Here is a 24,062-nt window from a genome sequence, read left to right as displayed (position 1 = left end):
CATTTGCCTTTATGCAAATTGCACCTTCGCACCCTGAATCCAGCTCAATTATTCACACCTAACCACCTGAAGGCACTAAAATTACTGGTAGCTAAGGAAAACAACGATCAGCCACGAGGTTTGGTAATCTTTTGTAGCCTTCTATCATTTGGATTATTTATTTGCTCTTCTTTTTTTTTTTTTAACTTGCTTTATTATTTCACCACAGCCTAAAGGAAAGGCTTCCCAGCGGGCGTGCCTTTGAATGTACCTGTCATGTCATACTTACCTGGCAGGGGAGCAATAGCCATGATCCCTAAGGTGGCTATTGTCTTCTTTGGCTCTTACTTCCCGCATCAAGCAGGCAGCGACAATCATTTCCTAGGCTTGATCATTTTTATTATCTATGTTTTCTGGAGACCAGTTTTAAGCCAGAATTTCACTTTTTATTTTAACTTTTCAGCTTTTTTTTCATCATTTTTTTATCCTGACTTCTTTTGATTTATTGTATGCGTCAATGCAATGGAAGAAATAAAGAATTGGAGACCTATATTACGTCTTCCAACAGAACGTAACGCTTGATTGAATTTCTGGGAAAAAAAGATTTTCTGGATCAAGGCAGTGAATTGCCGCTTGAGACAATCAGACCAAACCTTAGGAATAGCTGGGTGGTCGCTAGCACTTACTAATGAACACCATGGAATTTTGAAAAAGCCACCACAAATGTTCTTTCAGCCCTGTTGAGTGTGGATGAAGAGAAGACAGGTGCTAGGCAAGGGTCATTCCTATCGATGGAGTCATGAAATGTGTGACTTTGGGGACGAACGTAGACCAGCAGATTGTGTACTCTGCCTAATGGCTGCTGTAGTAGAATCTTGGCAAAACTGTTTCCAAAGAGAGAAAAAAAATTGTACAAGGTTTGCTGCAAGATATGGTTGCCCTCACTCTCTGTTATAGGTTTGGAACCATTCCAAGATGCCATATAAAAAGACCAAGGAATTTGTTGGGGTTTAAGCTTCCCTGTAGGAGGAAGCGGGCCTAATTAGAATATTGCCTCCCATAATCCTTTGCAATGGCTTATGGTTATGAACTTTTTCTCACCGCTGTCTTAAAGTGTCCTTACATGGTAGCTCTTAAAAGCTGGCCCACTTGAACAGTTAGCTTTGCGCAGTGGCAGAATCATAGCCCATGAGGTCAATCCGAGGCGTGATTATTGCTAATTGAAAACTTTACCCAATACCCCGCCATGATGACTTGAAATACAGTCAGCATTGGCAATTTTTGACAGGCTCTAAGGAGACTGAAAGATTGGTTTAATAAAAGTTTATGGCGCCCCATGTCTAGGGCGTGTCTTACGTGACTCCCGTTTCTTCCTGAGCTCTGTTGCACCATTCCTTCCGCAGGCTTCTTAGCATTTCCCTTTTACCTTTCTCTCCCACTGAATCCACTTGTTTCCGGCAGCACACTATTCTCACTCCATGCTACGAATTCCCATCCTTCGGCTCATTGGCCTAGCATTTGCCTTTATGCAAATTGCTCCTTCGCACCCTGAATCCAGCTCAATTATTCACACCTAACCACCTGAAGGCACTAAAATTACTGGTAGCTAAGGAAAACAACGATCAGCCACGAGGTTTGGTAATCTTTTGTAGCCTTCTATCATTTGGATTATTTATTTGCTTTTTTTTTTTTTTAACTTGCTTTATTATTTCACCACAGCCTAAAGGAAAGGCTTCCCAGCAGGCGTGCCTTTGAATGTACCCGTCATGTCATACTTACCTGGCAGGGGAGCAATAGCCATGATCCCTAAGGTGGCTCTCCCAGAGTTAGGCTGGTTCATTGCACTCCGTACCAGTTGACCTCTGCGTTTTCCTCAAATGTGGGAAACTCGACTGCATAATTTATGGTAGTGGTAGACTGCGTTCGCGCTTTCCCCTGTGTTTGCTTGTTTGACAAAAATAGAGAACTTCACCAATTCTGACGAAGGATAATTTCAGCCACGGCACCCGTCTTCTTCGGCTCTTACTTCCCGCATCAAGCAGGCAGCGACAATCGTTTCCTAGGCTTGATCATTTTTATTATCTATGTTTTCTGGAGACCAGTTTTAAGCCAGAATTTCACTTTTTATTTTAACTTTTCAGCTTTTTTTTCATCATTTTTTTATCCTGACTTCTTTTGATTTATTGTATGCTTCAATGCAATGGAAGAAATAAAGAATTGGAGACCTATATTACGTCTTCCAACAGAACGTAACGTTTGATTGAATTTCTGGGAAAAGAAGATTTTCTGGATCAAGGCAGTGAATTGCCGCTTGAGACAATCAGACCAAACCTTAGGAATAGCTGGGTGGTCGCTAGCACTTACTAATGAACACCATGGAATTTTGAAAAAGCCACCACAAATGTTCTTTCAGCCCTGTTGAGTGTGGATGAAGAGAAGACAGGTGCTAGGCAAGGGTCATTCCTATCGATGGAGTCATGAAATGTGTGACTTTGGGGACGAACGTAGACCAGCGGATTGTGTACTCTGCCTAATGGCTGCTGTAGTAGAATCTTGGCAAAACTGTTTCCAAAGAGAGAAAAAAAATTGTACAAGGTTTGCTGCAAGATATGGTTGCCCTCACTCTCTGTTATATGTTTGGAACCATTCCAAGATGCCATATAAGAAGACCAAGGAATTTGTTGGGGTTTAAGCTTCCCTGTAGGAGGAAGCGGGCCTAATTAGAATATTGCCTCCCATAATCCTTTGCAATGGCTTATGGTTATGAACTTTTTCTCACCGCTGTCTTAAAGTGTCCTTACATGGTAGCTCTTAAAAGCTGGCCCACTTGAACAGTTAGCTTTGCGCAGTGGCAGTATCGTAGCCCATGAGGTCAATCCGAGGCGTGATTATTGCTAATTGAAAACTTTACCCAATACCCCGCCATGATGACTTGAAATACAGTCAGCATTGGCAATTTTTGACAGGCTCTAAGGAGACTGAAAGATTGGTTTAATAAAAGTTTATGGCGCCCCATGTCTAGGGCGTGTCTTACGTGACTCCCGTTTCTTCCTGAGCTCTGTTGCACCATTCCTTCCGCTGGCTTCTTAGCATTTCCCTTTTACCTTTCTCTCCCACTGAATCCACTTGTTTCCGGCAGCACACTATTCTCACTCCATGCTGCGAATTCCCATCCTTCGGCTCATTGGCCGAGCATTTGCCTTTATGCAAATTGCACCTTCGCACCCTGAATCCAGCTCAATTATTCACACCTAACCACCTGAAGGCACTAAAATTACTGGTAGCTAAGGAAAACAACGATCAGCCACGAGGTTTGGTAATCTTTTGTAGCCTTCTATCATTTGGATTATTTATTTGCTCTTCTTTTTTTTTTTTTAACTTGCTTTATTATTTCACCACAGCCTAAAGGAAAGGCTTCCCAGCGGGCGTGCCTTTGAATGTACCTGTCATGTCATACTTACCTGGCAGGGGAGCAATAGCCATGATCCCTAAGGTGGCTATTGTCTTCTTTGGCTCTTACTTCCCGCATCAAGCAGGCAGCGACAATCATTTCCTAGGCTTGATCATTTTTATTATCTATGTTTTCTGGAGACCAGTTTTAAGCCAGAATTTCACTTTTTATTTTAACTTTTCAGCTTTTTTTTCATCATTTTTTTATCCTGACTTCTTTTGATTTATTGTATGCGTCAATGCAATGGAAGAAATAAAGAATTGGAGACCTATATTACGTCTTCCAACAGAACGTAACGCTTGATTGAATTTCTGGGAAAAAAAGATTTTCTGGATCAAGGCAGTGAATTGCCGCTTGAGACAATCAGACCAAACCTTAGGAATAGCTGGGTGGTCGCTAGCACTTACTAATGAACACCATGGAATTTTGAAAAAGCCACCACAAATGTTCTTTCAGCCCTGTTGAGTGTGGATGAAGAGAAGACAGGTGCTAGGCAAGGGTCATTCCTATCGATGGAGTCATGAAATGTGTGACTTTGGGGACGAACGTAGACCAGCGGATTGTGTACTCTGCCTAATGGCTGCTGTAGTAGAATCTTGGCAAAACTGTTTCCAAAGAGAGAAAAAAAATTGTACAAGGTTTGCTGCAAGATATGGTTGCCCTCACTCTCTGTTATAGGTTTGGAACCATTCCAAGATGCCATATAAAAAGACCAAGGAATTTGTTGGGGTTTAAGCTTCCCTGTAGGAGGAAGCGGGCCTAATTAGAATATTGCCTCCCATAATCCTTTGCAATGGCTTATGGTTATGAACTTTTTCTCACCGCTGTCTTAAAGTGTCCATACATGGTAGCTCTTAAAAGCTGGCCCACTTGAACAGTTAGCTTTGCGCAGTGGCAGAATCATAGCCCATGAGGTCAATCCGAGGCGTGATTATTGCTAATTGAAAACTTTACCCAATACCCCGCCATGATGACTTGAAATACAGTCAGCATTGGCAATTTTTGACAGGCTCTAAGGAGACTGAAAGATTGGTTTAATAAAAGTTTATGGCGCCCCATGTCTAGGGCGTGTCTTACGTGACTCCCGTTTCTTCCTGAGCTCTGTTGCACCATTCCTTCCGCAGGCTTCTTAGCATTTCCCTTTTACCTTTCTCTCCCACTGAATCCACTTGTTTCCGGCAGCACACTATTCTCACTCCATGCTACGAATTTCCATCCTTCGGCTCATTGGCCTAGCATTTGCCTTTATGCAAATTGCTCCTTCGCACCCTGAATCCAGCTCAATTATTCACACCTAACCACCTGAAGGCACTAAAAATTACTGGTAGCTAAGGAAAACAACGATCAGCCACGAGGTTTGGTAATCTTTTGTAGCCTTCTATCATTTGGATTATTTATTTGCTCGTCTTTTTTTTTTTTTAACTTGCTTTATTATTTCACCACAGCCTAAAGGAAAGGCTTCCCAGCGGGCGTGCCTTTGAATGTACCCGTCATGTCATACTTACCTGGCAGGGGAGCAATAGCCATGATCCCTAAGGTGGCTCTCCCAGAGTGAGGCTGGTTCATTGCACTCTGTACCAGTTGACCTCTGCGATTTCCTCAAATGTGGGAAACTCGACTGCATAATTTATGGTAGTGGGGGACTGCGTTCGCGCTTTCCCCTGTGTTTGCTTGTTTGACAAAAATAGAGAACTTCACCAATTCTGACGAAGGATAATTTCAGCCACAGCACCCGTCTTCTTTGGCTCTTACTTTCCGCATCAAGCAGGCAGCGACAATCATTTCCTAGGCTTGATCATTTTTATTATCTATGTTTTCTGGAGACCAGTTTTAAGCCAGAATTTCACTTTTTATTTTAAATTTTCAGCTTTTTTTTCATCATTTTTTTATCCTGACTTCTTTTGATTTATTGTATGCTTCAATGCAATGGAAGAAATAAAGAATTGGAGACCTATATTACGTCTTCCAACAGAACGTAACGTTTGATTGAATTTCTGGGAAAAGAAGATTTTCTGGATCAAGGCAGTGAATTGCCGCTTGAGACAATCAGACCAAACCTTAGGAATAGCTGGGTGGTCGCTAGCACTTACTAATGAACACCATGGAATTTTGAAAAAGTCACCACAAATGTTCTTTCAGCCCTGTTGAGTGTGGATGAAGAGAAGACAGGTGCTAGGCAAGGGTCATTCCTATCGATGGAGTCATGAAATGTGTGACTTTGGGGACGAACGTAGACCAGCGGATTGTGTACTCTGCCTAATGGCTGCTGTAGTAGAATCTTGGCAAAACTGTTTCCAAAGAGAGAAAAAAAATTGTACAAGGTTTGCTGCAATATATGGTTGCCCTCACTCTCTGTTATATGTTTGGAACCATTCCAAGATGCCATATAAGAAGACCAAGGAATTTGTTGGGGTTTAAGCTTCCCTGTAGGAGGAAGCGGGCCTAATTAGAATATTGCCTCCCATAATCCTTTGCAATGGCTTATGGTTATGAACTTTTTCTCACCGCTGTCTTAAAGTGTCCTTACATGGTAGCTCTTAAAAGCTGGCCCACTTGAACAGTTACCTTTGCGCAGTGGCAGTATCGTAGCCCATGATGTCAATCCGAGGCGTGATTATTGCTAATTGAAAACTTTACCCAATACCCCGCCATGATGACTTGAAATACAGTCAGCATTGGCAATTTTTGACAGGCTCTAAGGAGACTGAAAGATTGGTTTAATAAAAGCTTATGGCGCCCCATGTCTAGGGCGTGTCTTACGTGACTCCCGTTTCTTCCTGAGCTCTGTTGCACCATTCCTTCCGCTGGCTTCTTAGCATTTCCCTTTTACCTTTCTCTCCCACTGAATCCACTTGTTTCCGGCAGCACACTATTCTCACTCCATGCTGCGAATTCCCATCCTTCGGCTCATTGGCCGAGCATTTGCCTTTATGCAAATTGCACCTTCGCACCCTGAATCCAGCTCAATTATTCACACCTAACCACCTGAAGGCACTAAAATTACTGGTAGCTAAGGAAAACAACGATCAGCCACGAGGTTTGGTAATCTTTTGTAGCCTTCTATCATTTGGATTATTTATTTGCTGTTCTTTTTTTTTTTTTAACTTGCTTTATTATTTCACCACAGCCTAAAGGAAAGGCTTCCCAGCGGGCGTGCCTTTGAATGTACCTGTCATGTCATACTTACCTGGCAGGGGAGCAATAGCCATGATCCCTAAGGTGGCTATTGTCTTCTTTGGCTCTTACTTCCCGCATCAAGCAGGCAGCGACAATCATTTCCTAGGCTTGATCATTTTTATTATCTATGTTTTCTGGAGACCAGTTTTAAGCCAGAGTTTCACTTTTTATTTTAACTTTTCAGCTTTTTTTTCATCATTTTTTTATCCTGACTTCTTTTGATTTATTGTATGCGTCAATGCAATGGAAGAAATAAAGAATTGGAGACCTATATTACGTCTTCCAACAGAACGTAACGCTTGATTGAATTTCTGGGAAAAAAAGATTTTCTGGATCAAGGCAGTGAATTGCCGCTTGAGACAATCAGACCAAACCTTAGGAATAGCTGGGTGGTCGCTAGCACTTACTAATGAACACCATGGAATTTTGAAAAAGCAACCACAAATGTTCTTTCAGCCCTGTTGAGTGTGGATGAAGAGAAGACAGGTGCTAGGCAAGGGTCATTCCTATCGATGGAGTCATGAAATGTGTGACTTTGGGGACGAACGTAGACCAGCGGATTGTGTACTCTGCCTAATGGCTGCTGTAGTAGAATCTTGGCAAAACTGTTTCCAAAGAGAGAAAAAAAATTGTACAAGGTTTGCTGCAAGATATGGTTGCCCTCACTCTCTGTTATAGGTTTGGAACCATTCCAAGATGCCATATAAAAAGACCAAGGAATTTGTTGGGGTTTAAGCTTCCCTGTAGGAGGAAGCGGGCCTAATTAGAATATTGCCTCCCATAATCCTTTGCAATGGCTTATGGTTATGAACTTTTTCTCACCGCTGTCTTAAAGTGTCCTTACATGGTAGCTCTTAAAAGCTGGCCCACTTGAACAGTTAGCTTTGCGCAGTGGCAGAATCATAGCCCATGAGGTCAATCCGAGGCGTGATTATTGCTAATTGAAAACTTTACCCAATACCCCGCCATGATGACTTGAAATACAGTCAGCATTGGCAATTTTTGACAGGCTCTAAGGAGACTGAAAGATTGGTTTAATAAAAGTTTATGGCGCCCCATGTCTAGGGCGTGTCTTACGTGACTCCCGTTTCTTCCTGAGCTCTGTTGCACCATTCCTTCCGCAGGCTTCTTAGCATTTCCCTTTTACCTTTCTCTCCCACTGAATCCACTTGTTTCCGGCAGCACACTATTCTCACTCCATGCTACGAATTCCCATCCTTCGGCTCATTGGCCTAGCATTTGCCTTTATGCAAATTGCTCCTTCGCACCCTGAATCCAGCTCAATTATTCACACCTAACCACCTGAAGGCACTAAAAATTACTGGTAGCTAAGGAAAACAACGATCAGCCACGAGGTTTGGTAATGTTTTCTAGCCTTCTATCATTTGGATTATTTATTTGCTCTTCTTTTTTTTTTTTTAACTTGCTTTATTATTTCACCACAGCCTAAAGGAAAGGCTTCCCAGCGGGCGTGCCTTTGAATGTACCCGTCATGTCATACTTACCTGGCAGGGGAGCAATAGCCATGATCCCTAAGGTGGCTCTCCCAGAGTGAGGCTGGTTCATTGCACTCTGTACCAGTTGACCTCTGCGATTTCCTCAAATGTGGGAAACTCGACTGCATAATTTATGGTAGTGGGGGACTGCGTTCGCGCTTTCCCCTGTGTTTGCTTGTTTGACAAAAATAGAGAACTTCAACAATTCTAACGAAGGATAATTTCAGCCACGGCACCCGTCTTCTTTGGCTCTTACTTCCCGCATCAAGCAGGCAGCGACAATCATTTCCTAGGCTTGATCATTTTTATTATCTATGTTTCCTGGAGACCAGTTTTAAGCCAGAATTTCACTTTTTATTTTAACTTTTCAGCTTTTTTTTCATCATTTTTTTATCTTGACTTCTTTTGATTTATTGTATGCTTCAATGCAATGGAAGAAATAAAGAATTGGAGACCTATATTACATCTTCCAACAGAACGTAACGTTTGATTGAATTTCTGGGAAAAGAAGATTTTCTGGATCAAGGCAGTGAATTGCCGCTTGAGACAATCAGACCAAACCTTAGGAATAGCTGGGTGGTCGCTAGCACTTACTAATGAACACCATGGAATTTTGAAAAAGCCACCACAAATGTTCTTTCAGCCCTGTTGAGTGTGGATGAAGAGAAGACAGGTGCTAGGCAAGGGTCATTCCTATCGATGGAGTCATGAAATGTGTGACTTTGGGGACGAACGTAGACCAGCGGATTGTGTACTCTGCCTAATGGCTGCTGTAGTAGAATCTTGGCAAAACTGTTTCCAAAGAGAGAAAAAAAAATGTACAAGGTTTGCTGCAAGATATGGTTGCCCTCACTCTCTGTTATAGGTTTGGAACCATTCCAAGATGCCATATAAGAAGACCAAGGAATTTGTTGGGGTTTAAGCTTCCCTGTAGGAGGAAGCGGGCCTAATTAGAATATTGCCTCCCATAATCCTTTGCAATGGCTTATGGTTATGAACTTTTTCTCACCGCTGTCTTAAAGCTTCCTTACATGGTAACTCTTAGAAGCTGGCCCACTTGAACAGTTAGCTTTGCGCAGTGGCAGTATCGTAGCCCATGAGGTCAATCCGAGGCTTGATTATTGCTAATTGAAAACTTTACCCAATACCCCGCCATGATGACTTGAAATACAGTCAGCATTGGCAATTTTTGACAGGCTCTAAGGGGACTGAAAGATTGGTTTAATAAAAGTTTATGGCGCCCCATGTCTAGGGCGTGTCTTACGTGACTCCCGTTTCTTCCTGAGCTCTGGTGCACCATTCCTTCCACTGGCTTCTTAGCATTTCCCTTTTACCTTTCTCTCCCACTGAATCCACTTGTTTCCGGCAGCACACTATTCTCACTCCATGCTACGAATTCCCATCCTTCGGCTCATTGGCCTAGCATTTGCCTTTATGCAAATTGCTCCTTCGCACCCTGAATCCAGCTCAATTATTCACACCTAACCACCTGAAGGCACTAAAATTACTGGTAGCTAAGGAAAACAACGATCAGCCACGAGGTTTGGTAATCTTTTGTAGCCTTCTATCATTTGGATTATTTATTTGCTCTTCTTTTTTTTTTTTTTTACTTGCTTTATTATTTCACCACAGCCTAAAGGAAAGGCTTCCCAGCGGGCATGCCTTTGAATGTACCCGTCATGTCATACTTACCTGGCAGGGTAGCAATAGCCATTATCTCTAAGGTAGTTCTCCCAGAGTGAGGCTGGTTCATTGCACTCCGTACCAGTTGACCTCTGCGATTTCCTCAAATGTGGGAAACTCAACTGCATAATTTATGGTAGTGGGGGACTGCGTTCGCGCTTTCCCCTGTGTTTGCTTGTTTGACAAAAATAGAGAACTTCACAAATTCTGACGAAGGATTATTTCAGCCACGGCAACCGTCTTCTTTGGCTCTTACTTTCCGCATCAAGCAGGCAGCGACAATCATTTCCTAGGCTTGATCATTTTTATTATCTATGTTTTCTGGAGACCAGTTTTAAGCCAGAATTTCACTTTTTATTTTAACTTTTCAGCTTTTTTTTCATCATTTTTTTATCCTGACTTCTTTTGATTTATTGTATGCTTCAATGCAATGGAAGAAATAAAGAATTGGAGACCTATATAACGTCTTCCAACAGAACGTAACGTTTGATTGAATTTCTGGGAAAAAAAGATTTTCTGGATCAAGGCAGTGAATTGCCGCTTGAGACAATCAGACCAAACCTTAGGAATAGCTGGGTGGTCGCTAGCACTTACTAATGAACACCATGGAATTTTGAAAAAGCCACCACAAATGTTCTTTCAGCCCTGTTGAGTGTGGATGAAGAGAAGACAGGTGCTAGGCAAGGGTCATTCCTATCGATGGAGTCATGAAATGTGTGACTTTGGGGACGAACGTAGACCAGCGGATTGTGTACTCTGCCTAATGGCTGCTGTAGTAGAATCTTGGCAAAACTGTTTCCAAAGAGAGAAAAAAAATTGTACAAGGTTTGCTGCAAGATATGGTTGCCCTCACTCTCTGTTATAGGTTTGGAACCATTCCAAGATGCCATATAAGAAGACCAAGGAATTTGTTGGGGTTTAAGCTTCCCTGTAGGAGGAAGCGGGCCTAATTAGAATATTGCCTCCCATAATCCTTTGCAATGGCTTATGGTCATGAACTTTTTCTCACCGCTGTCTTAAAGTGTCCTTACATCGTAGCTCTTAAAAGCTGGCCCACTTGAACAGTTAGCTTTGCGCAGTGGCAGTATTGTAGCCCATGAGGTCAATCCGAGGCGTGATTATTGCTAATTGAAAACTTTACCCAATACCCCGCCATGATGACTTGAAATACAGTCAGCATTGGCAATTTTTGACAGGCTCTAAGGAGACTGAAAGATTGGTTTAATAAAAGTTTATGGCGCCCCATGTCTAGGGCGTGTCTTACGTGACTCCCGTTTCTTCCTGAGCTCTGTTGCACCATTCCTTCCGCTGGCTTCTTAGCATTTCCCTTTTACCTTTCTCTCCCACTGAATCCATTTGTTTCCGGCAGCACACTATTCTCACTCCATGCTACGAATTCCCATCCTTCGGCTCATTGGCCTAGCATTTGCCTTTATGCAAATTGCTCCTTCGCACCCTGAATCCAGCTCAATTATTCACACCTAACCACCTGAAGGCACTAAAATTACTGGTAGCTAAGGAAAAAAAACGATCAGCCACGAGGTTTGGTAATCTTTTGTAGCCTTCTATCATTTGGATTATTTATTTGCTCTTCTTTTTTTTTTTTTTTAAACTTGCTTTATTATTTCACCACAGCCTAAAGGAAAGGCTTCCCAGCGGGCGTGCCTTTGAATGTACCCGTCATGTCAAACTTACCTGGCAGGGGAGCAATAGCCATGATCCCTAAGGTGGCTCTCCCAGAGTGAGGCTGGTTCATTGCACTCCGTACCAGTTGACCTCTACGATTTCCTCAAATGTGGGAAACTCAACTGCATAATTTATGGTAGTGGGGGACTGCGTTCGCGCTTTCCCCTGTGTTTGCTTGTTTGACAAAAATAGAGAGCTTCACCAATTCTGACGAAGGATAATTTCAGCCAGGGCACCCATCTTCTTTGGCTCTTACTTTCCGCATCAAGCAGGCAGCGACAATCATTTCCTAGGCTTGATCATTTTTATTATCTATGTTTTCTGGAGACCAGTTTTAAGCCAGAATTTCACTTTTTATTTTTACTTTTCAGCTTTTTTTTCATCATTTTTTTATCCTGACTTCTTTTGATTTATTGTATGCTTCAATGCAATGGAAGAAATAAAGAATTGGAGACCTATATTACATCTTCCAACAGAACGTAACGCTTGATTGAATTTCTGGGAAAAAAAGATTTTCTGGATCAAGGCAGTGAATTGCCGCTTGAGACAATCAGACCAAACCTTAGGAATAGCTGGGTGGTCGCTAGCACTTACTAATGAACACCATGGAATTTTGAAAAAGCCACCACAAATGTTCTTTCAGCCCTGTTGAGTGTGGCTGAAGAGAAGACAGGTGCTAGGCAAGGGTCATTCCTATCGATGGAGTCATGAAATGTGTGACTTTGGGGACGAACGTAGACCAGCGGATTGTGTACTCTGCCTAATGGCTGCTGTAGTAGAATCTTGGCAAAACTGTTTCCAAAGAGAGAAAAAAAATTGTACAAGGTTTGCTGCAAGATATGGTTGCCCTCACTCTCTGTTATAGGTTTGGAACCATTCCAAGATGCCATATAAGAAGACCAAGGAATTTGTTGGGGTTTAAGCTTCCCTGTAGGAGGAAGCGGGCCTAATTAGAATATTGCCTCCCATAATCCTTTGCAATGGCTTATGGTCATGAACTTTTTCTCACCGCTGTCTTAAAGTGTCCTTACATGGTAGCTCTTAAAAGCTGGCCCACTTGAACAGTTAGCTTTGCGCAGTGGCAGTGTCGTAGCCCATGAGGTCAATCCGAGGCGTGATTATTGCTAATTGAAAACTTTACCCAATACCCCGCCATGATGACTTGAAATACAGTCAGCATTGGCAATTTTTGACAGGCTCTAAGGAGACTGAAAGATTGGTTTAATAAAAGTTTATGGCGCCCCATGTCCAGGGCGTGTCTTACGTGACTCCCGTTTCTTCCTGAGCTCTGTTGCACCATTCCTTCCGCTGGCTTCTTAGCATTTCCCTTTTACCTTTCTCTCCCACTGAATCCACTTGTTTCCGGCAGCACACTATTCTCACTCCATGCTACGAATTCCCATCCTTCGGCTCATTGGCCTAGCATTTGCCTTTATGCAAATTGCTCCTTCGCACCCTGAATCCAGCTCAATTATTCACACCTAACCACCTGAAGGCACTAAAATTACTGGTAGCTAAGGAAAACAACGATCAGCCACGAGGTTTGGTAATCTTTTGTAGCCTTCTATCATTTGGATTATTTATTTGTTCTTCTTCTGATCATTTTTATTATCTTTGTTTTCTGGAGACCAGTTTTAAGCCAGAATTTCACTTTTTATTTTAACTTTTCAGCTTTTTTTTCATCATTTTTTTATCCTGACTTCTTTTGATTTATTGTATGCTTCAATGCAATGGAAGAAATAAAGAATTGGAGACCTATATTACGTCTTCCAACAGAACGTAACGTTTGATTGAATTTCTGGGAAAAAAAGATTTTCTGGATCAAGGCAGTGAATTGCCGCTTGAGACAATCAGACCAAACCTTAGGAATAGCTGGGTGGTCGCTAGCACTTACTAATGAACACCATGGAATTTTGAAAAAGCCACCACAAATGTTCTTTCAGCCCTGTTGAGTGTGGATGAAGAGAAGACAGGTGCTAGGCAAGGGTCATTCCTATCGATGGAGTCATGAAATGTGTGACTTTGGGGACGAACGTAGACCAGCGGATTGTGTACTCTGCCTAATGGCTGCTGTAGTAGAATCTTGGCAAAACTGTTTCCAAAGAGAGAAAAAAAATTGTACAAGGTTTGCTGCAAGATATGGTTGCCCTCACTCTCTGTTATAGGTTTGGAACCATTCCAAGATGCCATATAAGAAGACCAAGGAATTTGTTGGGGTTTAAGCTTCCCTGTAGGAGGAAGCGGGCCTAATTAGAATATTGCCTCCCATAATCCTTTGCAATGGCTTATGGTCATGAACTTTTTCTCACCGCTGTCTTAAAGTGTCCTTACATGGTAGCTCTTAAAAGCTGGCCCACTTGAACAGTTAGCTTTGCGCAGTGGCAGTATCGTAGCCCATGAGGTCAATCCGAGGCGTGATTATTGCTAATTGAAAACTTTACCCAATACCCCGCCATGATGACTTGAAATACAGTCAGCATTGGCAATTTTTGACAGGCTCTAAGGAGACTGAAAGATTGGTTTAATAAAAGTTTATGGCGCCCCATGTCTAGGGCGTGTCTTACGTGACTCCCGTTTCTTCCTGAGCTCTGTTGCACCATTCCTTCCGCTGGCTTCTTAGCATTTCCCTTTTACCTTTCTCTCCCACTGAATCCATTTGTTTCCGGCAGCACACTATTCTCACTCCATGCTACGAATTCCCATCCTTCGGCTCATTGGCCTAGCATTTGCCTTTATGCAAATTGCTCCTTCGCACCCTGAATCCAGCTCAATTATTCACACCTAACCACCTGAAGGCACTAAAATTACTGGTAGCTAAGGAAAACAACGATCAGCCACGAGGTTTGGTAATCTTTTGTAGCCTTCTATCATTTGGATTATTTATTTGCTTTTTTTTTTTTTTTTTTAACTTGCTTTATTATTTCACCACAGCCTAAAGGAAAGGCTTCCCAGCAGGCGTGCCTTTGAATGTACCCGTCATGTCATACTTACCTGGCAGGGGAGCAATAGCCATGATCCCTAAGATGGCTCTCCCAGAGTTAGGCTGGTTCATTGCACTCCGTACCAGTTGACCTCTGCGTTTTCCTCAAATGTGGGAAACTCGACTGCATAATTTATGGTAGTGGTAGACTGCGTTCGCGCTTTCCCCTGTGTTTGCTTGTTTGACAAAAATAGAGAACTTCACCAATTCTGACGAAGGATAATTTCAGCCACGGCACCCGTCTTCTTCGGCTCTTACTTCCCGCATCAAGCAGGCAGCGACAATCGTTTCCTAGGCTTGATCATTTTTATTATCTATGTTTTCTGGAGACCAGTTTTAAGCCAGAATTTCACTTTTTATTTTAACTTTTCAGCTTTTTTTTCATCATTTTTTTATCCTGACTTCTTTTGATTTATTGTATGCTTCAATGCAATGGAAGAAATAAAGAATTGGAGACCTATATTACGTCTTCCAACAGAACGTAACGTTTGATTGAATTTCTGGGAAAAGAAGATTTTCTGGATCAAGGCAGTGAATTGCCGCTTGAGACAATCAGACCAAACCTTAGGAATAGCTGGGTGGTCGCTAGCACTTACTAATGAACACCATGGAATTTTGAAAAAGCCACCACAAATGTTCTTTCAGCCCTGTTGAGTGTGGATGAAGAGAAGACAGGTGCTAGGCAAGGGTCATTCCTATCGATGGAGTCATGAAATGTGTGACTTTGGGGACGAACGTAGACCAGCGGATTGTGTACTCTGCCTAATGGCTGCTGTAGTAGAATCTTGGCAAAACTGTTTCCAAAGAGAGAAAAAAAATTGTACAAGGTTTGCTGCAAGATATGGTTGCCCTCACTCTCTGTTATATGTTTGGAACCATTCCAAGATGCCATATAAGAAGACCAAGGAATTTGTTGGGGTTTAAGCTTCCCTGTAGGAGGAAGCGGGCCTAATTAGAATATTGCCTCCCATAATCCTTTGCAATGGCTTATGGTTATGAACTTTTTCTCACCGCTGTCTTAAAGTGTCCTTACATGGTAGCTCTTAAAAGCTGGCCCACTTGAACAGTTAGCTTTGCGCAGTGGCAGTATCGTAGCCCATGAGGTCAATCCGAGGCGTGATTATTGCTAATTGAAAACTTTACCCAATACCCCGCCATGATGACTTGAAATACAGTCAGCATTGGCAATTTTTGACAGGCTCTAAGGAGACTGAAAGATTGGTTTAATAAAAGTTTATGGCGCCCCATGTCTAGGGCGTGTCTTACGTGACTCCCGTTTCTTCCTGAGCTCTGTTGCACCATTCCTTCCGCTGGCTTCTTAGCATTTCCCTTTTACCTTTCTCTCCCACTGAATCCACTTGTTTCCGGCAGCACACTATTCTCACTCCATGCTGCGAATTCCCATCCTTCGGCTCATTGGCCGAGCATTTGCCTTTATGCAAATTGCACCTTCGCACCCTGAATCCAGCTCAATTATTCACACCTAACCACCTGAAGGCACTAAAATTACTGGTAGCTAAGGAAAACAACGATCAGCCACGAGGTTTGGTAATCTTTTGTAGCCTTCTATCATTTGGATTATTTATTTGCTCTTCTTTTTTTTTTTTTAACTTGCTTTATTATTTCACCACAGCCTAAAGGAAAGGCTTCCCAACGGGCGTGCCTTTGAATGTACCTGTCATGTCATACTTACCTGGCAGGGGAGCAATAGCCATGATCCCTAAGGTGGCTATTGTCTTCTTTGGCTCTTACTTCCCGCATCAAGCAGGCAGCGACAATCATTTCCTAGGCTTGATCATTTTTATTATCTATGTTTTCTGGAGACCAGTTTTAAGCCAGAATTTCACTTTTTATTTTAACTTTTCAGCTTTTTTTTCATCATTTTTTTATCCTGACTTCTTTTGATTTATTGTATGCGTCAATGCAATGGAAGAAATAAAGAATTGGAGACCTATATTACGTCTTCCAACAGAACGTAACGCTTGATTGAATTTCTGGGAAAAAAAGATTTTCTGGATCAAGGCAGTGAATTGCCGCTTGAGACAATCAGACCAAACCTTAGGAATAGCTGGGTGGTCGCTAGCACTTACTAATGAACACCATGGAATTTTGAAAAAGCCACCACAAATGTTCTTTCAGCCCTGTTGAGTGTGGATGAAGAGAAGACAGGTGCTAGGCAAGGGTCATTCCTATCGATGGAGTCATGAAATGTGTGACTTTGGGGACGAACGTAGACCAGCGGATTGTGTACTCTGCCTAATGGCTGCTGTAGTAGAATCTTGGCAAAACTGTTTCCAAAGAGAGAAAAAAAATTGTACAAGGTTTGCTGCAAGATATGGTTGCCCTCACTCTCTGTTATAGGTTTGGAACCATTCCAAGATGCCATATAAAAAGACCAAGGAATTTGTTGGGGTTTAAGCTTCCCTGTAGGAGGAAGCGGGCCTAATTAGAATATTGCCTCCCATAATCCTTTGCAATGGCTTATGGTTATGAACTTTTTCTCACCGCTGTCTTAAAGTGTCCATACATGGTAGCTCTTAAAAGCTGGCCCACTTGAACAGTTAGCTTTGCGCAGTGGCAGAATCATAGCCCATGAGGTCAATCCGAGGCGTGATTATTGCTAATTGAAAACTTTACCCAATACCCCGCCATGATGACTTGAAATACAGTCAGCATTGGCAATTTTTGACAGGCTCTAAGGAGACTGAAAGATTGGTTTAATAAAAGTTTATGGCGCCCCATGTCTAGGGCGTGTCTTACGTGACTCCCGTTTCTTCCTGAGCTCTGTTGCACCATTCCTTCCGCAGGCTTCTTAGCATTTCCCTTTTACCTTTCTCTCCCAATGAATCCACTTGTTTCCGGCAGCACACTATTCTCACTCCATGCTACGAATTCCCATCCTTCGGCTCATTGGCCTAGCATTTGCCTTTATGCAAATTGCTCCTTCGCACCCTGAATCCAGCTCAATTATTCACACCTAACCACCTGAAGGCACTAAAAATTACTGGTAGCTAAGGAAAACAACGATCAGCCACGAGGTTTGGTAATCTTTTGTAGCCTTCTATCATTTGGATTATTTATTTGCTCGTCTTTTTTTTTTTTTAACTTGCTTTATTATTTCACCACAGCCTAAAGGAAAGGCTTCCCAGCGGGCGTGCCTTTGAATGTACCCGTCATGTCATACTTACCTGGCAGGGGAGCAATAGCCATGATCCCTAAGGTGGCTCTCCCAGAGTGAGGCTGGTTCATTGCACTCTGTACCAGTTGACCTCTGCGATTTCCTCAAATGTGGGAAACTCGACTGCATAATTTATGGTAGTGGGGGACTGCGTTCGCGCTTTCCCCTGTGTTTGCTTGTTTGACAAAAATAGAGAACTTCACCAATTCTGACGAAGGATAATTTCAGCCACAGCACCCGTCTTCTTTGGCTCTTACTTTCCGCATCAAGCAGGCAGCGACAATCATTTCCTAGGCTTGATCATTTTTATTATCTATGTTTTCTGGAGACCAGTTTTAAGCCAGAATTTCACTTTTTATTTTAAATTTTCAGCTTTTTTTTCATCATTTTTTTATCCTGACTTCTTTTGATTTATTGTATGCTTCAATGCAATGGAAGAAATAAAGAATTGGAGACCTATATTACGTCTTCCAACAGAACGTAACGTTTGATTGAATTTCTGGGAAAAGAAGATTTTCTGGATCAAGGCAGTGAATTGCCGCTTGAGACAATCAGACCAAACCTTAGGAATAGCTGGGTGGTCGCTAGCACTTACTAATGAACACCATGGAATTTTGAAAAAGCCACCACAAATGTTCTTTCAGCCCTGTTGAGTGTGGATGAAGAGAAGACAGGTGCTAGGCAAGGGTCATTCCTATCGATGGAGTCATGAAATGTGTGACTTTGGGGACGAACGTAGACCAGCGGATTGTGTACTCTGCCTAATGGCTGCTGTAGTAGAATCTTGGCAAAACTGTTTCCAAAGAGAGAAAAAAAATTGTACAAGGTTTGCTGCAATATATGGTTGCCCTCACTCTCTGTTATATGTTTGGAACCATTCCAAGATGCCATATAAGAAGACCAAGGAATTTGTTGGGGTTTAAGCTTCCCTGTAGGAGGAAGCGGGCCTAATTAGAATATTGCCTCCCATAATCCTTTGCAATGGCTTATGGTTATGAACTTTTTCTCACCGCTGTCTTAAAGTGTCCTTACATGGTAGCTCTTAAAAGCTGGCCCACTTGAACAGTTACCTTTGCGCAGTGGCAGTATCGTAGCCCATGATGTCAATCCGAGGCGTGATTATTGCTAATTGAAAACTTTACCCAATACCCCGCCATGATGACTTGAAATACAGTCAGCATTGGCAATTTTTGACAGGCTCTAAGGAGACTGAAAGATTGGTTTAATAAAAGCTTATGGCGCCCCATGTCTAGGGCGTGTCTTACGTGACTCCCGTTTCTTCCTGAGCTCTGTTGCACCATTCCTTCCGCTGGCTTCTTAGCATTTCCCTTTTACCTTTCTCTCCCACTGAATCCACTTGTTTCCGGCAGCACACTATTCTCACTCCATGCTGCGAATTCCCATCCTTCGGCTCATTGGCCGAGCATTTGCCTTTATGCAAATTGCACCTTCGCACCCTGAATCCAGCTCAATTATTCACACCTAACCACCTGAAGGCACTAAAATTACTGGTAGCTAAGGAAAACAACGATCAGCCACGAGGTTTGGTAATCTTTTGTAGCCTTCTATCATTTGGATTATTTATTTGCTGTTCTTTTTTTTTTTTTAACTTGCTTTATTATTTCACCACAGCCTAAAGGAAAGGCTTCCCAGCGGGCGTGCCTTTGAATGTACCTGTCATGTCATACTTACCTGGCAGGGGAGCAATAGCCATGATCCCTAAGGTGGCTATTGTCTTCTTTGGCTCTTACTTCCCGCATCAAGCAGGCAGCGACAATCATTTCCTAGGCTTGATCATTTTTATTATCTATGTTTTCTGGAGACCAGTTTTAAGCCAGAGTTTCACTTTTTATTTTAACTTTTCAGCTTTTTTTTCATCATTTTTTTATCCTGACTTCTTTTGATTTATTGTATGCGTCAATGCAATGGAAGAAATAAAGAATTGGAGACCTATATTACGTCTTCCAACAGAACGTAACGCTTGATTGAATTTCTGGGAAAAAAAGATTTTCTGGATCAAGGCAGTGAATTGCCGCTTGAGACAATCAGACCAAACCTTAGGAATAGCTGGGTGGTCGCTAGCACTTACTAATGAACACCATGGAATTTTGAAAAAGCAACCACAAATGTTCTTTCAGCCCTGTTGAGTGTGGATGAAGAGAAGACAGGTGCTAGGCAAGGGTCATTCCTATCGATGGAGTCATGAAATGTGTGACTTTGGGGACGAACGTAGACCAGCGGATTGTGTACTCTGCCTAATGGCTGCTGTAGTAGAATCTTGGCAAAACTGTTTCCAAAGAGAGAAAAAAAATTGTACAAGGTTTGCTGCAAGATATGGTTGCCCTCACTCTCTGTTATAGGTTTGGAACCATTCCAAGATGCCATATAAAAAGACCAAGGAATTTGTTGGGGTTTAAGCTTCCCTGTAGGAGGAAGCGGGCCTAATTAGAATATTGCCTCCCATAATCCTTTGCAATGGCTTATGGTTATGAACTTTTTCTCACCGCTGTCTTAAAGTGTCCTTACATGGTAGCTCTTAAAAGCTGGCCCACTTGAACAGTTAGCTTTGCGCAGTGGCAGAATCATAGCCCATGAGGTCAATCCGAGGCGTGATTATTGCTAATTGAAAACTTTACCCAATACCCCGCCATGATGACTTGAAATACAGTCAGCATTGGCAATTTTTGACAGGCTCTAAGGAGACTGAAAGATTGGTTTAATAAAAGTTTATGGCGCCCCATGTCTAGGGCGTGTCTTACGTGACTCCCGTTTCTTCCTGAGCTCTGTTGCACCATTCCTTCCGCAGGCTTCTTAGCATTTCCCTTTTACCTTTCTCTCCCACTGAATCCACTTGTTTCCGGCAGCACACTATTCTCACTCCATGCTACGAATTCCCATCCTTCGGCTCATTGGCCTAGCATTTGCCTTTATGCAAATTGCTCCTTCGCACCCTGAATCCAGCTCAATTATTCACACCTAACCACCTGAAGGCACTAAAAATTACTGGTAGCTAAGGAAAACAACGATCAGCCACGAGGTTTGGTAATGTTTTCTAGCCTTCTATCATTTGGATTATTTATTTGCTCTTCTTTTTTTTTTTTTAACTTGCTTTATTATTTCACCACAGCCTAAAGGAAAGGCTTCCCAGCGGGCGTGCCTTTGAATGTACCCGTCATGTCATACTTACCTGGCAGGGGAGCAATAGCCATGATCCCTAAGGTGGCTCTCCCAGAGTGAGGCTGGTTCATTGCACTCTGTACCAGTTGACCTCTGCGATTTCCTCAAATGTGGGAAACTCGACTGCATAATTTATGGTAGTGGGGGACTGCGTTCGCGCTTTCCCCTGTGTTTGCTTGTTTGACAAAAATAGAGAACTTCAACAATTCTAACGAAGGATAATTTCAGCCACGGCACCCGTCTTCTTTGGCTCTTACTTCCCGCATCAAGCAGGCAGCGACAATCATTTCCTAGGCTTGATCATTTTTATTATCTATGTTTCCTGGAGACCAGTTTTAAGCCAGAATTTCACTTTTTATTTTAACTTTTCAGCTTTTTTTTCATCATTTTTTTATCTTGACTTCTTTTGATTTATTGTATGCTTCAATGCAATGGAAGAAATAAAGAATTGGAGACCTATATTACATCTTCCAACAGAACGTAACGTTTGATTGAATTTCTGGGAAAAGAAGATTTTCTGGATCAAGGCAGTGAATTGCCGCTTGAGACAATCAGACCAAACCTTAGGAATAGCTGGGTGGTCGCTAGCACTTACTAATGAACACCATGGAATTTTGAAAAAGCCACCACAAATGTTCTTTCAGCCCTGTTGAGTGTGGATGAAGAGAAGACAGGTGCTAGGCAAGGGTCATTCCTATCGATGGAGTCATGAAATGTGTGACTTTGGGGACGAACGTAGACCAGCGGATTGTGTACTCTGCCTAATGGCTGCTGTAGTAGAATCTTGGCAAAACTGTTTCCAAAGAGAGAAAAAAAAATGTACAAGGTTTGCTGCAAGATATGGTTGCCCTCACTCTCTGTTATAGGTTTGGAACCATTCCAAGATGCCATATAAGAAGACCAAGGAATTTGTTGGGGTTTAAGCTTCCCTGTAGGAGGAAGCGGGCCTAATTAGAATATTGCCTCCCATAATCCTTTGCAATGGCTTATGGTTATGAACTTTTTCTCACCGCTGTCTTAAAGCTTCCTTACATGGTAACTCTTAGAAGCTGGCCCACTTGAACAGTTAGCTTTGCGCAGTGGCAGTATTGTAGCCCATGAGGTCAATCCGAGGCGTGATTATTGCTAATTGAAAACTTTACCCAATACCCCGCCATGATGACTTGAAATACAGTCAGCATTGGCAATTTTTGACAGGCTCTAAGGGGACTGAAAGATTGGTTTAATAAAAGTTTATGGCGCCCCATGTCTAGGGCGTGTCTTACGTGACTCCCGTTTCTTCCTGAGCTCTGGTGCACCATTCCTTCCACTGGCTTCTTAGCATTTCCCTTTTACCTTTCTCTCCCACTGAATCCACTTGTTTCCGGCAGCACACTATTCTCACTCCATGCTACGAATTCCCATCCTTCGGCTCATTGGCCTAGCATTTGCCTTTATGCAAATTGCTCCTTCGCACCCTGAATCCAGCTCAATTATTCACACCTAACCACCTGAAGGCACTAAAATTACTGGTAGCTAAGGAAAACAACGATCAGCCACGAGGTTTGGTAATCTTTTGTAGCCTTCTATCATTTGGATTATTTATTTGCTCTTCTTTTTTTTTTTTTTTACTTGCTTTATTATTTCACCACAGCCTAAAGGAAAGGCTTCCCAGCGGGCATGCCTTTGAATGTACCCGTCATGTCATACTTACCTGGCAGGGTAGCAATAGCCATTATCTCTAAGGTAGTTCTCCCAGAGTGAGGCTGGTTCATTGCACTCCGTACCAGTTGACCTCTGCGATTTCCTCAAATGTGGGAAACTCGACTGCATAATTTATGGTAGTGGGGGACTGCGTTCGCGCTTTCCCCTGTGTTTGCTTGTTTTACAAAAATAGAGATCTTCACAAATTCTGACGAAGGATTATTTCAGCCACGGCAACCGTCTTCTTTGGCTCTTACTTTCCGCATCAAGCAGGCAGCGACAATCATTTCCTAGGCTTGATCATTTTTATTATCTATGTTTTCTGGAGACCAGTTTTAAGCCAGAATTTCACTTTTTATTTTAACTTTTCAGCTTTTTTTTCATCATTTTTTTATCCTGACTTCTTTTGATTTATTGTATGCTTCAATGCAATGGAAGAAATAAAGAATTGGAGACCTATATAACGTCTTCCAACAGAACGTAACGTTTGATTGAATTTCTGGGAAAAAAAGATTTTCTGGATCAAGGCAGTGAATTGCCGCTTGAGACAATCAGATCAAACCTTAGGAATAGCTGGGTGGTCGCTAGCACTTACTAATGAACACCATGGAATTTTGAAAAAGCCACCACAAATGTTCTTTCAGCCCTGTTGAGTGTGGATGAAGAGAAGACAGGTGCTAGGCAAGGGTCATTCCTATCGATGGAGTCATGAAATGTGTGACTTTGGGGACGAACGTAGACCAGCGGATTGTGTACTCTGCCTAATGGCTGCTGTAGTAGAATCTTGGCAAAACTGTTTCCAAAGAGAGAAAAAAAATTGTACAAGGTTTGCTGCAAGATATGGTTGCCCTCACTCTCTGTTATAGGTTTGGAACCATTCCAAGATGCCATATAAGAAGACCAAGGAATTTGTTGGGGTTTAAGCTTCCCTGTAGGAGGAAGCGGGCCTAATTAGAATATTGCCTCCCATAATCCTTTGCAATGGCTTATGGTCATGAACTTTTTCTCACCGCTGTCTTAAAGTGTCCTTACATCGTAGCTCTTAAAAGCTGGCCCACTTGAACAGTTAGCTTTGCGCAGTGGCAGTATTGTAGCCCATGAGATCAATCCGAGGCGTGATTATTGCTAATTGAAAACTTTACCCAATACCCCGCCATGATGACTTGAAATACAGTCAGCATTGGCAATTTTTGACAGGCTCTAAGGAGACTGAAAGATTGGTTTAATAAAAGTTTATGGCGCCCCATGTCTAGGGCGTGTCTTACGTGACTCCCGTTTCTTCCTGAGCTCTGTTGCACCATTCCTTCCGCTGGCTTCTTAGCATTTCCCTTTTACCTTTCTCTCCCACTGAATCCATTTGTTTCCGGCAGCACACTATTCTCACTCCATGCTACGAATTCCCATCCTTCGGCTCATTGGCCTAGCATTTGCCTTTATGCAAATTGCTCCTTCGCACCCTGAATCCAGCTCAATTATTCACACCTAACCACCTGAAGGCACTAAAATTACTGGTAGCTAAGGAAAAAAAACGATCAGCCACGAGGTTTGGTAATCTTTTGTAGCCTTCTATCA

At 42.4% G+C, this 24,062-nt stretch overlaps 24 non-coding genes across 24 annotated transcripts; all 24 read left to right on the top strand.

Moving 5' to 3' along the window:
* Positions 1 to 1,138: 1,138 nt before the first annotated feature.
* On the top strand, positions 1,139 to 1,279 carry LOC134593161 (U4 spliceosomal RNA). The gene has a single exon (XR_010089683.1). It is a non-coding gene; the product is annotated as a U4 spliceosomal RNA (small nuclear RNA).
* Positions 1,280 to 1,750: 471 nt separating this feature from the next.
* Positions 1,751 to 1,917, top strand: LOC134591562 (U1 spliceosomal RNA). Its single transcript, XR_010088325.1, has one exon. It is a non-coding gene; the product is annotated as a U1 spliceosomal RNA (small nuclear RNA).
* Positions 1,918 to 2,816: 899 nt separating this feature from the next.
* On the top strand, positions 2,817 to 2,957 carry LOC134592021 (U4 spliceosomal RNA). The gene has a single exon (XR_010088707.1). It is a non-coding gene; the product is annotated as a U4 spliceosomal RNA (small nuclear RNA).
* Positions 2,958 to 4,310: 1,353 nt separating this feature from the next.
* On the top strand, positions 4,311 to 4,451 carry LOC134593160 (U4 spliceosomal RNA). Its single transcript, XR_010089682.1, has one exon. It is a non-coding gene; the product is annotated as a U4 spliceosomal RNA (small nuclear RNA).
* A 476-nt stretch (positions 4,452 to 4,927) lies between these two features.
* Positions 4,928 to 5,094, top strand: LOC134590196 (U1 spliceosomal RNA). Its single transcript, XR_010087155.1, has one exon. It is a non-coding gene; the product is annotated as a U1 spliceosomal RNA (small nuclear RNA).
* Positions 5,095 to 5,993: 899 nt separating this feature from the next.
* LOC134593787 (U4 spliceosomal RNA) lies at positions 5,994 to 6,134 on the top strand. The gene has a single exon (XR_010090219.1). It is a non-coding gene; the product is annotated as a U4 spliceosomal RNA (small nuclear RNA).
* A 1,353-nt stretch (positions 6,135 to 7,487) lies between these two features.
* Positions 7,488 to 7,628, top strand: LOC134593158 (U4 spliceosomal RNA). Its single transcript, XR_010089681.1, has one exon. It is a non-coding gene; the product is annotated as a U4 spliceosomal RNA (small nuclear RNA).
* A 476-nt stretch (positions 7,629 to 8,104) lies between these two features.
* On the top strand, positions 8,105 to 8,271 carry LOC134590195 (U1 spliceosomal RNA). Its single transcript, XR_010087154.1, has one exon. It is a non-coding gene; the product is annotated as a U1 spliceosomal RNA (small nuclear RNA).
* An 899-nt stretch (positions 8,272 to 9,170) lies between these two features.
* LOC134593640 (U4 spliceosomal RNA) lies at positions 9,171 to 9,311 on the top strand. Its single transcript, XR_010090094.1, has one exon. It is a non-coding gene; the product is annotated as a U4 spliceosomal RNA (small nuclear RNA).
* A 476-nt stretch (positions 9,312 to 9,787) lies between these two features.
* On the top strand, positions 9,788 to 9,954 carry LOC134591561 (U1 spliceosomal RNA). Its single transcript, XR_010088324.1, has one exon. It is a non-coding gene; the product is annotated as a U1 spliceosomal RNA (small nuclear RNA).
* An 899-nt stretch (positions 9,955 to 10,853) lies between these two features.
* Positions 10,854 to 10,994, top strand: LOC134593362 (U4 spliceosomal RNA). The gene has a single exon (XR_010089854.1). It is a non-coding gene; the product is annotated as a U4 spliceosomal RNA (small nuclear RNA).
* Positions 10,995 to 11,473: 479 nt separating this feature from the next.
* Positions 11,474 to 11,640, top strand: LOC134591314 (U1 spliceosomal RNA). Its single transcript, XR_010088111.1, has one exon. It is a non-coding gene; the product is annotated as a U1 spliceosomal RNA (small nuclear RNA).
* An 899-nt stretch (positions 11,641 to 12,539) lies between these two features.
* LOC134593435 (U4 spliceosomal RNA) lies at positions 12,540 to 12,680 on the top strand. The gene has a single exon (XR_010089918.1). It is a non-coding gene; the product is annotated as a U4 spliceosomal RNA (small nuclear RNA).
* A 1,159-nt stretch (positions 12,681 to 13,839) lies between these two features.
* Positions 13,840 to 13,980, top strand: LOC134592019 (U4 spliceosomal RNA). The gene has a single exon (XR_010088706.1). It is a non-coding gene; the product is annotated as a U4 spliceosomal RNA (small nuclear RNA).
* Positions 13,981 to 14,455: 475 nt separating this feature from the next.
* LOC134591572 (U1 spliceosomal RNA) lies at positions 14,456 to 14,622 on the top strand. The gene has a single exon (XR_010088333.1). It is a non-coding gene; the product is annotated as a U1 spliceosomal RNA (small nuclear RNA).
* An 899-nt stretch (positions 14,623 to 15,521) lies between these two features.
* On the top strand, positions 15,522 to 15,662 carry LOC134592018 (U4 spliceosomal RNA). The gene has a single exon (XR_010088705.1). It is a non-coding gene; the product is annotated as a U4 spliceosomal RNA (small nuclear RNA).
* A 1,353-nt stretch (positions 15,663 to 17,015) lies between these two features.
* Positions 17,016 to 17,156, top strand: LOC134593157 (U4 spliceosomal RNA). Its single transcript, XR_010089680.1, has one exon. It is a non-coding gene; the product is annotated as a U4 spliceosomal RNA (small nuclear RNA).
* A 476-nt stretch (positions 17,157 to 17,632) lies between these two features.
* Positions 17,633 to 17,799, top strand: LOC134590194 (U1 spliceosomal RNA). The gene has a single exon (XR_010087153.1). It is a non-coding gene; the product is annotated as a U1 spliceosomal RNA (small nuclear RNA).
* An 899-nt stretch (positions 17,800 to 18,698) lies between these two features.
* On the top strand, positions 18,699 to 18,839 carry LOC134593785 (U4 spliceosomal RNA). The gene has a single exon (XR_010090218.1). It is a non-coding gene; the product is annotated as a U4 spliceosomal RNA (small nuclear RNA).
* Positions 18,840 to 20,192: 1,353 nt separating this feature from the next.
* LOC134593156 (U4 spliceosomal RNA) lies at positions 20,193 to 20,333 on the top strand. The gene has a single exon (XR_010089679.1). It is a non-coding gene; the product is annotated as a U4 spliceosomal RNA (small nuclear RNA).
* Positions 20,334 to 20,809: 476 nt separating this feature from the next.
* LOC134590193 (U1 spliceosomal RNA) lies at positions 20,810 to 20,976 on the top strand. The gene has a single exon (XR_010087152.1). It is a non-coding gene; the product is annotated as a U1 spliceosomal RNA (small nuclear RNA).
* An 899-nt stretch (positions 20,977 to 21,875) lies between these two features.
* Positions 21,876 to 22,016, top strand: LOC134593638 (U4 spliceosomal RNA). The gene has a single exon (XR_010090092.1). It is a non-coding gene; the product is annotated as a U4 spliceosomal RNA (small nuclear RNA).
* A 476-nt stretch (positions 22,017 to 22,492) lies between these two features.
* On the top strand, positions 22,493 to 22,659 carry LOC134591516 (U1 spliceosomal RNA). The gene has a single exon (XR_010088285.1). It is a non-coding gene; the product is annotated as a U1 spliceosomal RNA (small nuclear RNA).
* An 899-nt stretch (positions 22,660 to 23,558) lies between these two features.
* Positions 23,559 to 23,699, top strand: LOC134593838 (U4 spliceosomal RNA). The gene has a single exon (XR_010090262.1). It is a non-coding gene; the product is annotated as a U4 spliceosomal RNA (small nuclear RNA).
* The last annotated feature ends 363 nt before the right edge of the window (positions 23,700 to 24,062 follow it).

Source organism: Pelobates fuscus, chromosome 2, assembly GCF_036172605.1.
Source record: "Pelobates fuscus isolate aPelFus1 chromosome 2, aPelFus1.pri, whole genome shotgun sequence".
In the NCBI taxonomy this organism is placed as follows: domain Eukaryota; kingdom Metazoa; phylum Chordata; class Amphibia; order Anura; family Pelobatidae; genus Pelobates; species Pelobates fuscus.
The sequence above is the reverse complement of the archived record's forward strand: the minus strand, read 5'-3'. Positions and strand labels throughout refer to the sequence as shown.